Raw genomic sequence first — 14,056 nt, 5'->3', positions numbered from 1 at the left:
TCAAGGAACCTTCCTTAAGGGGAACCTGCATTACAGAGGAAAGGGGTGGGAATCTCGTCAAGGATATTTAGATTATAATCATAAACCGATAAACCTACAAGGGTCATACAGCAAGGATATTTAGGGACAGTGTATCAGGGCATTCAAGATGTCTAAAGAGAATTTTGCATGCTCTGATAGGATAATCTTTTACTATATTGTGAACAGTAAGGAGGTTTCTGCTAGTCCTCACAGAGGGGCAGTGTCGTTTCCAATAGTACGCGTGTGAGGGGTGTGGCAGATTCGTCAATGAGTAATCTCTCGCCTAATAATAAAAAAAGAAGCGCTAAACCTACAAGCGTCATACAGCGCCGCCGGGCAGGGAAGGATGCAGGGGTACTGGGTAGCAGGAGGGAGATTATAATTATAATCAAAGGGGAGTGCTAAACCTATAGGATTATGCAATTATAATAAGGAAAGCGTTAAACCACAAGGGGCATACAGCGCTGCAGGATTATGCAGAGCCTGTGGGTGGGGGGGATGTGGAAGGTATTCAGGCTTAATTCAGGGAACTGGTGCACAGATCGCAAGAGGGAGAGGGATGATTAGGTCATGGAGTGCAGCGGGGCAGTGGATCCTATGCCTCAGTGATAGGATAATAACCGGAAGCTTAATTACTGTTTGACGGAAAACAATTTGTCCTTATATTCAAATTACAATCACAACCAAGCGCTAAACGCACAAGGGTCATACTGCACCATGGTGGCTAAAGCTCTTGCTTCACACGCTGGGTGTCCTGGTTTGATTTCCGGAAAGGGTGAAAACACTGAGCACGTTTCCTTACACCGGTTGTCTATGTTCACTCAGTATTATTATAATCATGGGGGAAGCGCTAAACCCGTAGGATTATACAGCGCCTGTGGGGGATGTGAAAGGTATTCAGGCTTAATTCAGGGAACTGGAGCACATATCCAACTCCCTAGATCAAGGACCCCTCACCAGCATCAAGGAACCTTCCTTGAGGGGAGGCACCCATCAGTAAAAATGGGTACCCGGGTGATAGTCACATTCTGGAACAAAATTGACCTAATTTACCTGAATTGCTCTGCATAACAAGGGGCTTTCTATATAGTAGTAGTGTGCGAGGGGTTAATGCAAATTTAAATCATGGGTGATGCAATAGGTTAGTAGAAAGCAAGTGTCATGTGCAGAACAAGCAAGAAAAATGTATTATTATAATCACAGGGGAGCACTAAACCCGTAGGATTATACAGCGTATGTGGGGGGATATGGAAGGTATTCAGGCTCATCATTATTATAATCAAAAAGAGCACTAAACCACAAGGGCTATACAGCTCAAATCAGGGAACCGGAGCACAGGTCTAATTCTCTAGATCAAGAGCCCCTCACCAGCGTCAAGGAACCTTCCCTGAGGGGTAACAAAAGTGGAGTAGACGCATATACAGCTGTCGAGAAAAAGAAGGGTTCTCGGTAGTTGTTTCAAGTGATGGATGTGCCTGTAAAGGTTGGATCGACTTGTACCTTGGGAGACTAAGTGAGGTCTGTGGTGGCACCTATATCTGTTAAAGATGTATTAGTAGTCAAAATTTTAAGTAGTTCGTCGGAGTGTAGTTTTAGGATTATAAAAACTTACGCACTAAACCCACAAGGGCAGTTTTTTGGAAGAGTACATTTTACATCATGGGAAAGCACCAAACCAATAGGGTTCATACTGCACCTGGGAGGTATCTGACTTTGATCCAAGGAAGGGGGTAGCAAAGTCCAGATCTTTTGATCAAGAGTTCCTCACCAGCAGTACTACATTATCCTACCTTCAGAGAATATCTGATTACACGATTTGCAGTTCTGGTTCAAAAAAAATTTCACACGAAGTTGTGGTTTAATATGCAATTAAGTCTGTATTAGTAAAATATTTCTCCCTAGGTAGATAATCCTGCACGGAGTTGAGCATACATATGGCCTACACTGACTTATGTTGACAACTTCAATTGGAAAATTACGAGTAAGGAGGCAATTTCAAGTAAAAAAATAATTACTGCTAAACAACTTAAAGTGAAATTATTTACTGCTAAACAATTTGTGTGTACTTCAAAGTAATTTTTTTTTTTTAGGCTTTCTATGTTTTAATGTAACTTGAAAAATCTGTTCTGATTATAGGCTGAAAGAATACAGATAAAAAAGGATTACCAAAACAATATTCCTCTTTAATATATTTATTTTTAAGAATCATGTATGTACAAATGTACATATTCACAGCCAATCATGCACAAATAACATATTTGTGCAGTGATTGTACTTACAGCACCAGTCGTGACAATGATGAACAAAAGATGAACATCAAAAGGCAGCCATGATGAACCAAGAAAATCCTATGCCTTGATCCACACTGGTACATATTCTTCTGAAACAGGTACAGTAGTTCCAAGGTCTTCTGTGATCATCCAAGACTCACCAACACTGGCTGCAGCAGTCCAATGTTGCATTACACAAGTTCTCTTGCAACAAAGTAAGAGCAACCTTCTGCCACGCTTCAAAGAAGCTAATGTTTTGTTCACTGGGGTAATGTTCTGTCACATTTAACACAGGTACAAAATCCTAGCCATCAACACTAGAAAACTTCAGGATTTAAAATTATATATCAATCAATAAATAAATAAAAAAAAAAAAAAAAGAATATTTCTGTCATTTGCATAATGCCCACTGAAGACTACTTCAGATATACTTTACTGAAAGAAAGCCCCCAATGAACATGCAGTGTATATAAAAAGAAAGCTGAGGATAAAGTACGAAATATAAAATACAAGTTGTCTGCATTTGGTGCACATTAATGCCTAAAAAATTAGAGAATTTTTTTTTACATAACTTCAAGGAATTATTTTGGTAGTACACATAAAAAATGTAAATGCTATACGTTATACTATGATTGCAAGACCTACATCCAAACACCAAATCAATTTCACTTCAAGTCTATACAGAATTAGGAAACACTAAAATAGTACAATAAAATGGTGTCCCAAGAAACCAACTAGTGATTGCATGATTTTAAGTTATGGATTGTGAGGAGTATCAGCCTATGAGTGGTGTTGAGTGAGTGATAACTACGTCTTACCCAGCCTGGCCACCATCACCCTCACCCGCCAACCAGCCGGGCTCCACCTGCAATATATGAATTGTTACTATCACAGACTGCCCTTCACTACCCATGCCACTCCAACTTAGGTTTGCAACTCACTCCTAAACTTAGTAATAAAAATGGTAGTTACTGTAGAAAAACTTTCTTACACAATCAAAAACTTTATTAGATATTTGGATTTTTAATTCATATGAATCAACTCGAAGGAAATTTAGATTATGATTTACAATAAAAAAAATTATTTCCAATAAAAAGGTTAAGAAACACCAAGAATTTAATGTAACAGTATTCATTTTACTACACAGTATTGTGCAAGAGCAACATGAGGTTCATTTATATATATATAGTACTATATTTTTTATAGTAATAAAATGATTATAAAAGACTAAGGAATAGATACCACTGTTCAGTTACATGAAACAAATGACCTCGCATATACAAGCATCAATAACCTAAGCATTTCATTTATAATGTCAGTGCTTCATGAAACTTCTATTATGACTGAAATGTCTAATTTTGTAATGCATAATCTGACACACAAATAACCCGCACATAAAAGAGAGAAGCTACGACGACGTTTCGGTCCGACTTGGACCAGTGACTTTGTCAATGGTCCAAGTCGGACCGAAACGTCGTCGTAGCTTCTCTCTCTTTTATGTGCGGGTTATTTGTGTATCGTTCCAGTCACGGTATTGTGCCTTTTTGTTATTTATAATCTGACAATTACAGAAGTATGGATTATTATAATCAAAAAGAAGTGCTAAACCCACTAGGGTTACAGAAGTAGTGAAAACTGTATTATAGCAGGCTCATGCAAAGAATATAATCTAAAGTGACCTTCACACAATATAAATTTCTAACTTCTTTCATAAATTTAAAAACAATTTTAGACAAATTTATTTTAACATGAGTGTACAGTTAATATGATTGCAAAACTACAAGAACAGGAACATTTTTACTTTATATTCAACTTTATAAACCAAGATATCAATTAAAGGAGCAAACCTCAAAGCAAACTGGGCATAACTCACTGTTAAATTAATGATAAATTTAGGTGCAAGGAAAAAATCTGAAATTAGAATAATTTAGTATTATATTAACTGATTCTGACTGATAAGAGAATTTAAAGTTGAGATTGCTTTTGTTTTTTAAATGCCTAATGTTGTTTCAAAAAAGAATTTCAATACAAAACGACAATAGAAAGTCGCTAGTGCCACTAACCTGTCACTGTTGATTACTAACTTCCTGGAAGAAAAAAATGAAAAGCCTAATGTTCATCTAATTGATCACAAAAAATGGGGTTAAACACCCAAGATTTTTATATTACTATAGAAGCAGAAATAGGTAATTTTTACTCTGTACCTTATGACAAGCAAATTTAATTCCCACAAATGAAGAAAAACAGTACACCAAATTATGAAATTGCTGTTTTACAGAACATAAGTTTTTTTCACGAATTGTATAAACAATGGTGTGGTGTCTAAAGCAATGCACTATCACAAGACAATAGAAATGACCTAACATTACTTGTTATAATACAGCATATTACTCAACTCTTGGATCATCTACAGTCTTTCAGAAACTACATATTTCCAACCGCATTACTTCCTTTAGATTGTATCATGAATAACAACACTATCAAATATCTTTGCCATAAATAAAACTATTGTAATTTACCTAAGGCAACATGAAGACTGAAAGGTTGACCAAATCTATAGATTTTCTGTCTTCATATCAACCTTTACACACTGAAGGCATGCCTGTTTTTTTTAATTGCTTTCAAACTGATACACTAATAATAATTTTATCCTAAATGATAGTTTATCCTATACATTTCCTGTCTTGGGTAACTACTTTGGTGGTAAACAGCCATGGTAATAAAAATAAAGGCTGCTTTAATTGCAAAATACTTTGATGCCTTTATGTTAGTACCAATAAGTTATTGTTTCCTGAGATGGTTGCTTGGTTACCAGTGTAAAAAAAAAAAGCTAGACGTGTATTTTTTTTTTTTTTTTTTTTTTGCCTAAGATTACATGAAATTATCAGACTGGGCAGAAAACTCTTTTGTCAATAATTTTATGTCAAGTTCAAATTAAGAGAACCTTACCATCTATGGACTGAGGGAAAAAAATCAATACTTACCACACACAATCACCATCCTTAACTTAAGCAAAAAACTTATCATACAACAGTTAAATAGGCTAGCAGCATGTGAGTATTGCTCTAGAGCTCTCACAAAAACTCGTAATCAATTTGCAAAACAGGAAGTAAAATTCTATTACTGAAAATTAACTACTGAGATACACATGCTACATTGTCAGTAATGTAACAAGATTTTTACTCTCCATACATTACATTTCCAATTAAAAATGAATTTAATAATTAAGAAACTCTCTTGTTATGAGGATAAGATCACCAAGGAATATTCTCACTGACAATTCACAAAAACAATATTTGCCATCCCTTTCTAAAGGAAAGAAGTTTTTTTTTTTTCAACAAGTCGGCCGTCTCCCACCGAGGCAGGGTGACCCAAAAAAGAAAGAAAATCCCCAAAAAGAAAATACTTTCATCATCATTCAACACTTTCACACATTATCACTGCTTTTGCAGAGGTGCTCAGAATACAACAGTTTAGAAGCATATACGTATAAAGATACACAACATATCCCTCCAAACTGCCAATATCCCAAACCCCTCCTTTAAAGTGCAGGCATTGTACTTCCCATTTCCAGGACTCAAGTCCGACTATATTTTCATTATTTTCATATAGGAAAGAAAAATATGTCAGGATAAATATTTGATTTTATTGACACATCAGCCATTTCCCACCAAGGCAGGGTGGCCCAAAAAAGAAAAACTTTAAACATCATTCACTCCATCACTGCCTTGCCTGAGGTGCGCTTACACTACAGTTATAAAACTGCAACATTAACACCCCCTCCTTCCGAGTGCAGGGTAGTCTAAAAACCAAAATATTTCTAAGCATTACATATTAGATGCTTGGTTTTTCTCAGAAATGAGGGGACATTCAATTGTACCTGTCTTCTCCAACCTAGATCATTAAACAAATGACCCGCACATAGAAGAGAGGAGCTTACAATGATGTTTCGGTCAGACTTGGACCACTTACAAAGTCATACTGTTATTTGTGTATTGTTCCAGTCACAGTACTGTGACTTTTTTTGTTAGATCATTACCATGAGATAGGTCTGATGACGCCTCTGGTATTAGATTCTAGAGGAACACTTATATGGTGACTTTCACATGCTGGGAGAGCTATAATAAATCCAATTTCCTATAACTTATGCAAACAGGATGTTATAAATAATAGAAAATAAGCATTTTAAATTTCTGGTTGAACACTGTCTGCAAAGTGCAATCTGCCACCACTAACTGCATGCACACCAACACCACACCAATTCACCAGTTTAGCAATTCACTACAAAGTATCAATAAACAATTGTTTTATTACTGTCATGAAAGCATTAGTGTGCAGGTTATCTCCATTTGTGGGTTTCAAGGTTATCAACTGTCAATGAAACAGATAGTGTTTGTCAAAGAAATGGTTAACATGACACACATTTGTAGATACCAAATTACAACTACCACTCATTGTAACGCAGCCCTCAAAACCTAAGGTTCATAGAAGTTTCAGTATTTCAGCACAAAATAAAGGATCAGAATGCAATGAAACAAGACAAAGTAATTAATCATGAGCCATGCAGCAAAATTAAAAATAGAAAGAAATGGCCATCATGGTAAACATAAGCAAAGAACAAAATAATCATTACAAATTACCACAAGTTATAGAAGTGGGGGCGAGTAACTATTAAGAGCAATTAATATTTTGGGCTGTTAAAAAATGCATAAAAACTGAAAGGGGCTAAAGAGGAAGAATAATAAATTTGCAATACACTTTTCTATTATAAAGGAGCAAGTGGAAAGGACAGAAAAGTAACAAATAACCCACACATGGGAGAATGACACATATGACGATGTGTCTATCCAACTACGACCATTAATTAATCACACTTAATGCGAAGGGAAGGGAGCCAGTGAGTGAGTTAGTGTGAGAGCATGTGAAAGGAGGGCAATGCCACGAGTAGTAGAACAAGAGGAGGTAGTAATATAATTGTAGTAGTGATAACAGTAGTATGTAGTTGAATATGTAGTGCAACAGAGGCAATAAGAAGGGAGTGTGGTAGTGACAGAGGCACAGTGTAGTGTTAGCAAAGCAATGGGGAAGAATACACTGTACTGTTACCAAAAAGAAAAAAAAGGATATAAAAACAATTAGGACTATAAAAGCAACCATTAAGAAAGACCTAGTGAAAGTGAGTAAAGATAAAGTAATACATAAGTGGCCAAGGCATAAACTGAAGAAAATAATTAAGGATAGATTTCCTAGATGAATAAGGCAGAACCTACTCATCAAATGAAAACTATATCAAAATTTATAAAGATTATATGCAAAGAAGAATGGGGGCAAGCTAAGGAACAATCCGGTCTTATTAAGTTTAGTCAAACTGCATGTGTGTGTCATTAAGGTTGCAATTCACTTGTATTCAAGAATACTTTAAACCCTAAAATAGAAACAGATGGATGAAAACATACACAATAACCAAAGTTCCACAAACACCCTAATGTACCTGGAGTATAAGGGTAATTTAAGTGTCTGAAATTTGTTATCTATTTATGTCTATTTTTGGACCCCAATATGGATTACATTTTCATTTGGCCCTTGTGCTTTACCACTTTTTGTACATCATTACACCCCCCCCTTTTTTTTCCTTCTAATGTCATGAGGTTTAACATTCTTTTTCGTAATTCATTCTGCTGTACTACAACACCAGTCATAATGCACTTCCCTATACAGAGTTCAACTTTGTTTTACTAGATGAGAGTTCCAGACAGGTAACGCATACTGAAGAATGGGTTGCATGCATTAAGTAATATGTTTGAATATTTCTAGGTTCCTGGTCCTTACTGTCCAGACCCCCAAAATTAATAGTGCTCTTAGTATCCACCAAAAAAAAAAAAAAAAAAAAAAAAATCTGATATGGAAGAGAATCTTTTTCTGAAGGTAATGACACCAAAATTACAAAATTGGATGTAAAACTTACAGAATTATGCAGGCACAAAATTTGCAAATTGGGCTCAACTTGCACAATAGCAATTTTGCCCACCGAGTCCTATTTCAAGCTAATTCCATGGCTCCATTCAACCAAATTCTTAGCTATTCTGCTAGTATGCATTCAGTTCTACTGATTGAGCACAAGAAACTGCCTATTCAATTATAACTACCCTAAAAGTGCACAGTTTTACACAATTACAAAAATTCCAATTTTAAAAGTCCAAAATAATACAGACATTCCAGGCACTATAACATAATTTCCTTTGTTCATTAACCATGTTCCCAGGTCTCTCCTGTATCACACTTGCCTTCCACAAACAACTGAAGATTTACCATATTTCTCGGTTAATAAAATATAACCAGGAACAATTAAGTCATGGTTTACAGTCCCAACAACTGAATCAGACCTATTAAATACCCATAAAACAGACCAAGGAGTGTAGGGAAACCTTACCCCTCCTCAGGAAAACTGGCAAAATTCAAATATTTCTGCTACTATGAGTCCCAATTTCAAACTACATGTATTTTCATTCCTGAAACCAACCAAAATCATTTCATTCAGCAGTATGTCTTCTATTAAATGATACCAAGAAACAGCCAATAAAACCATCTAAGAAAACACTTCAAGGATTTTTTTTTATACAGGGGACCCCCAGTTATTGTTCTTAATCTGTTCCAGAAGGTCGGTTGAAATCTGAAATGGACGAAAACTGAAGCAATATTTCCCATAGGAATTAACATAATCCAATTAATCCGTTCCAGACACCCAAAAATAACAAAAAATACATTTTATAGAGAAGAACTATAGTGTTGCAGCTCTTCAGTGATTAGCTCTTCCCTGTGGTCATCCACCAACTCTTCAACATCCTGGCCACTCACATCCAATCCCATGGATTTCCCCAAAGCCACAATAGATTCCACAACAGGCATAGGGTTGTAAAGTTTACACTAACTTCTAGTATTTAGTTAGTAACAAAACCAAGCATTAAAAAACACAATAAAGAGTAAAATACATACACAGAACATTCATTACTTACCTTAAAATATTTGTAGTCTTAATGTAGGGTGAGGTGAGTAGTACTTATTTGTAGGAAGTCAGGTGTAGGTAGCCAGTAGATGTAGGTACTATGTAGTCCGCCTGGGCTACATACCTACACTTATGTACCTATTTAATGCGGCCCAGAGCCATATTATTACCATCAACATACCATGTTCAAAGAGTTTAATCGTTTCTAACACCTACCTTTATATGCCATCATAAACAAAGAGAGAAGTAATGAATAATTCATGTCGAGAATTGTAAACAAGAGAGTTATGTATTAAGGGCGGTGACTGGGCCAATGTAGATTCATACACGTTTTCTCTAACGTTGGACCAGAGAAAACAATGTTTTCCCTCTGCCTGGCTAGCATACCTCCATAGCACATAAACATTGCATGTTTATATGATATGTAACGTGTTTCTTAAATAATTTTGAAGAAAATATCATAAATAGATTAATGAAAATGTCTATATTAACCTAAAACAAGACATTTAATGTGCCCAAGAGTGATTATTATTAGTATTAGTATCAGAAACGTATGAGCGGCCCAGGCGGACATGTCTGAAACAGATGATTTACGAGTGGATGTACGAAACCCGGGGTAAAAATTCGCCAAAAAAAAAAAAAAGTGGTCGTAATCCGAATTGTACGATATCCAGATCAGACAAAAACCAGGGGTCCACCTGTATAACGTACACTCACCATAAAGACCCATTCTCTAGCATGTAGGCCAAAATTTACCACTCAGCTTATGCGAGAGTTGTGCTTAAAATATAGATCTATGTAAGGAACACTAGCCAAAATAATGTAATCTATATGACAGCCACTCAAAGGGTTAATAGTATAAAAAATATTGGCAAAGATTGCATAATTCTTAACACGTTATAACCACCATGAACATTTTCAATAAGGTTTGACTAAACCAATCTTGAGGCAATGTATACTATATCACAAACTGAGCTATATACAGTATTACTGTTAGAGTATGTAGGAAAGAGGGAGATTATTTCCCAGTAAAAGTAGGCCTTAGACAGGGATGTGTAATGTCACCGTGGTTGTTTAATATATTTATAGATGGGGTTGTAAGAGAAGTAAATGCGAGGGTCTTGGCAAGAGGTGTGGAGTTAAAAGATATAGAATCACACAAAGTGGGATTTGTCACAGTTGCTCTTTGCTGATGACACTGCTCTTGGGAGATTCTGAAGAGAAGTTGCAGAGGTTGGTGGATGAATTTGGTAGGGTATGTAAAAGAAAATTAAAAGTGAATACAGGAAAGAGTAAGGTTATGAGGATAACAAAAAGATTAGGTGATGAAAGATTGGATATCAGATTGGAGGGAGAGAGTATGGAGGAGGTGAATGTATTCAGATATTTGGGAGTGGAAGTGTCAGCGGATGGGTCTATGAAAGATGAGGCGAATCATAGAACTGATGAGGGGAAAAGGGTGAGTGGTGCACTCCATCACTTAGTGATGGAGTGAATGATGGTAAAAGTTTTTCTTTTTTGGGCCACCCTGCTTTGGTGGGAATCGGCCAGTGTGCTAATAAAAAAAAAAAAAAAAATAAGCAATTGGTAAATAAATGCAAAGAAAATGTTAAACCACAGTTCCAAGGGCTTCATGCTGAGGATAAAAATGAAATGCAGTGAAACTGCTTACTAGTAAACAATTAAAACAAATAATAAATTAATGAAACCAATAATGAAAAAATACAGCAAATATGGTGTGCACTTTATACAACAAAGAGTAGGATACCTTCTCAAGTATTACCCCAAAGACCATACAATTAAATACATCTACACAAATTTTTAAATAAAATTATTCTCAAAACCCAAATTAATAAAAGCTGTAATTAGCTTACAGAAGTGCATCCCTAAACATTTACCCTGATCCTATCCATACCTAATGAACCTTTGCAAGTCCCATCAATTTTCTCCATAGAACTTTTTTAATGAACTGGCCATCTCCCACCAAGGTAGGTTGAACTCCTTCCCCCAAATAAAAAAGAGGAAAGACACTGATTATTCATTTAATCACCGTCTTGCTAGAAATGTGCTGACATGAGTCAGGATGACCCTCTGAACTGCAATATCCTTGTCCCCCCTCTAGAATGCACAATACTCCCCACCTCTAGAACTCAAAAGTCCAGCTAGCCTGTTTCCTTGAATTACTTCATAAATGTTATCTTTCTAACACTTCAACAGCACATCAAAAACTACTTGTCTCTATTCACCCTGATCTAACATGCACAAACATGCCTGTTGTGCATTCAAGCCACTAACACTCAACCTCCTCTACCTCTTAGGATTGAAAATGAACAGAGATAATGACTTATTAAAAGTTTTCAGAAAGAGACTTGCTACACTTTTATTTTTTAAACATCAGCCATCTCTCATCAAGGAAAGATGACCCCAAAAAACTAAACATTCACCACCATTTATCTAGTTGTCTTACCAGAGATGTGCAGACTTTACAATTCAAAAATTAAAATGAAGCTCTGAACTGCATCATCCTCACCTCTCCTTCGAAGTGCAGGCACTAAAATGCATCATCCTTACCACTCCTTCGAAGTGCAGGCACTAAATTGCACCAACCTCACCCGTCCTCCAAGTGCAGGCACTAAACTGCATCATCCCCACCCCTCCTCTAGAGTGAGGGCACTAAACTAAACTTCCCACCTCTAGGAACTGATTTTTTCCTGAATCCATTCTTTTAAGAACCTTTCTTCATATTTGTGGTATTCCTCAATCAATTAACATACTACTATGCTCACCTGCATTTATCTTCACATACATCTGTACTAATTCAACAAACCTTCAGATCCTTCTTTCTTTACTACTGAAAGTGTCCAAGTGTTAACCCTACTTGTTAATGAATTAGTGCAAGATGTGAACAGGAACAAATTAACAAAACAGCTGTAAAAATATCAAATAAACCTTACAGCTCTGTACAAGGAAATTACAAAAGATACAAATCAACAGTTTGTGGAATAAGCCTCAATTCTGTAATATTAAGTTTATGACATTTTATGCCAACAAACATACCCATAAAATAGATGTGGGGAAAAAGGTGAGTGGTGCATTGAGACATCTATGGAGACAAAAGGGTAAATGTACCTGATTATAATGGTACCAACACTCTTACAAGGGTGTGAAGCACGGATTTTAAATGTTGAAGTGAGGGGAAGGCTGGAGCCAGTGGAGATATGTCTGAGGATAATGTGCCATGTGAATATTATGCAGAGATGTCATAGTTTGAGGTGCGGGGTCACTGACAGTATTATTCAGAGAGCTGAGGAGGGACTGACAAGATGGTTTTTAACTTTTAGAGAGCATGGAGCAAAACAGGATGACTTAGAAGATGTATAAAGCTGTGGTGAGGGAAGAAAGGTTGGAGGGGATAAAGGAGGTTTTGTGTGAGGGGCTTGGAAATCCAACAGGCATGTGTGAGCTTGTCACATAGGAGTGGGGGCAAGTGGTTTTCATGATTGCTGTTGGAGAAAGAGCAAGGTAACATTTATGATGGGATTCAGGAAAACTGGTTAGCTGGACTCGAGTCCTGGAAGTGAAAAGTACAGTGCCTGCACTCTGGAGGGGCATCTGAGCTGTAGTGATGGTGAATGTTTCTTTATCAGGTCACCTTACCTTGGTGGGAGATGGCCAGTTAAAAAAAAAAAAAAAAACCTGTTGGAAAATTCTTCACCCCTTACTATAGTCTTATTATTTAGATCTACTTTTCTTTTACTCATATGGATATCCACAAGGTGCCCTTACCCTATTCTATGACTGATCATATATAATAGAAAGAATAAAAAAATTATAATCAAATTAAGTACCAAACACACAAGTTATACAGCACTGCAGGGAGGGATGTATAAAAGAAATGAATGAAGTTTAAGAATGAACAAGAGGTAGAGGTGTATATAAAATTAGGGGTTAGCAGGGGTGGAGGCTAGTGCTAGAAAAATTGAAATCAAAGTTAGTGTAATAGGTCAGATTCAATTACAGTCAGTGAAATTCTGCATCAAAGGTGGGACTTTTGCCAAGGTAAATGAGTGTATGTTGGAGCGGTTTAGACATCCCAAGTAGATCCGTGTGCACTCCGATGGGCAGGACAGTCTATTCGAGATGTTGGATGGATAATGCAACCTGACAATCCTCACAGTGGTGTTAGTCATTTCTCAGTATGATCCGAAAGAGAGTAGTGTGTTCAACATAACAACGCGAGTGTGTAGTCTCCCAAAACAGACAGTGTGAAAAAGATGACCAGAATCCTAAATGTAGCTTAACCCTTTCAGGGTCCAGAGGCCAAATTTCAAAGTGTGCACCAGGGTCCAAGAATTTTCAAAAAATAATTTTGTTATTTTTTCTTATGAAATGGTAGAGAATCTCTCTGAGGGTAATAAAACAAAAAGTACAAAATTTTATGGAAAATTGACGAAATTATGCTCTCGCGAATTTTGATGTGTTGGCGAAATTTATGCATCAGCGATTTTGCCGACTTTGACTCCCATTTTAGGCCAATTACAGTATTCCAGTCAACCAAATTCTTAGCTATTTCACTAGTATTACTTCTATTCTATCGATTGAGCACAAGAAATCGCGAAGTCAACTGTTTCAACAACAAAATAAAGTGACTGGAAATTGGTAATTTGGCCAAGTTAATGCAAAGTTCAAAATATTCCAATTTCAAAATAGGGTCCCGAATAAACAATGAAGGCATTCCTGGCACTAAATTAACATTTCCTCT

The 14,056-nt window shown here is 36.4% G+C and overlaps 1 protein-coding gene across 1 annotated transcript in view; it reads right to left on the bottom strand.

Annotated features, from left to right (window-relative positions):
* Window positions 1-2,197: 2,197 nt before the first annotated feature.
* LOC128687253 (uncharacterized) overlaps window positions 2,198-14,056 on the bottom strand; it is a gene marked incomplete at its 5' end in the record, with an annotated part of 54,406 nt that continues 42,547 nt past the window's right edge. The window contains 2 exon segments of the mRNA XM_070094810.1: window positions 2,198-3,156; window positions 4,355-4,378.

This window comes from Cherax quadricarinatus, chromosome 1, assembly GCF_038502225.1.
Source record: "Cherax quadricarinatus isolate ZL_2023a chromosome 1, ASM3850222v1, whole genome shotgun sequence".
Classification (NCBI taxonomy): Eukaryota; Metazoa; Arthropoda; class Malacostraca; order Decapoda; family Parastacidae; genus Cherax; species Cherax quadricarinatus.
This window is presented reverse-complemented; position numbering and strand designations above follow the sequence as displayed.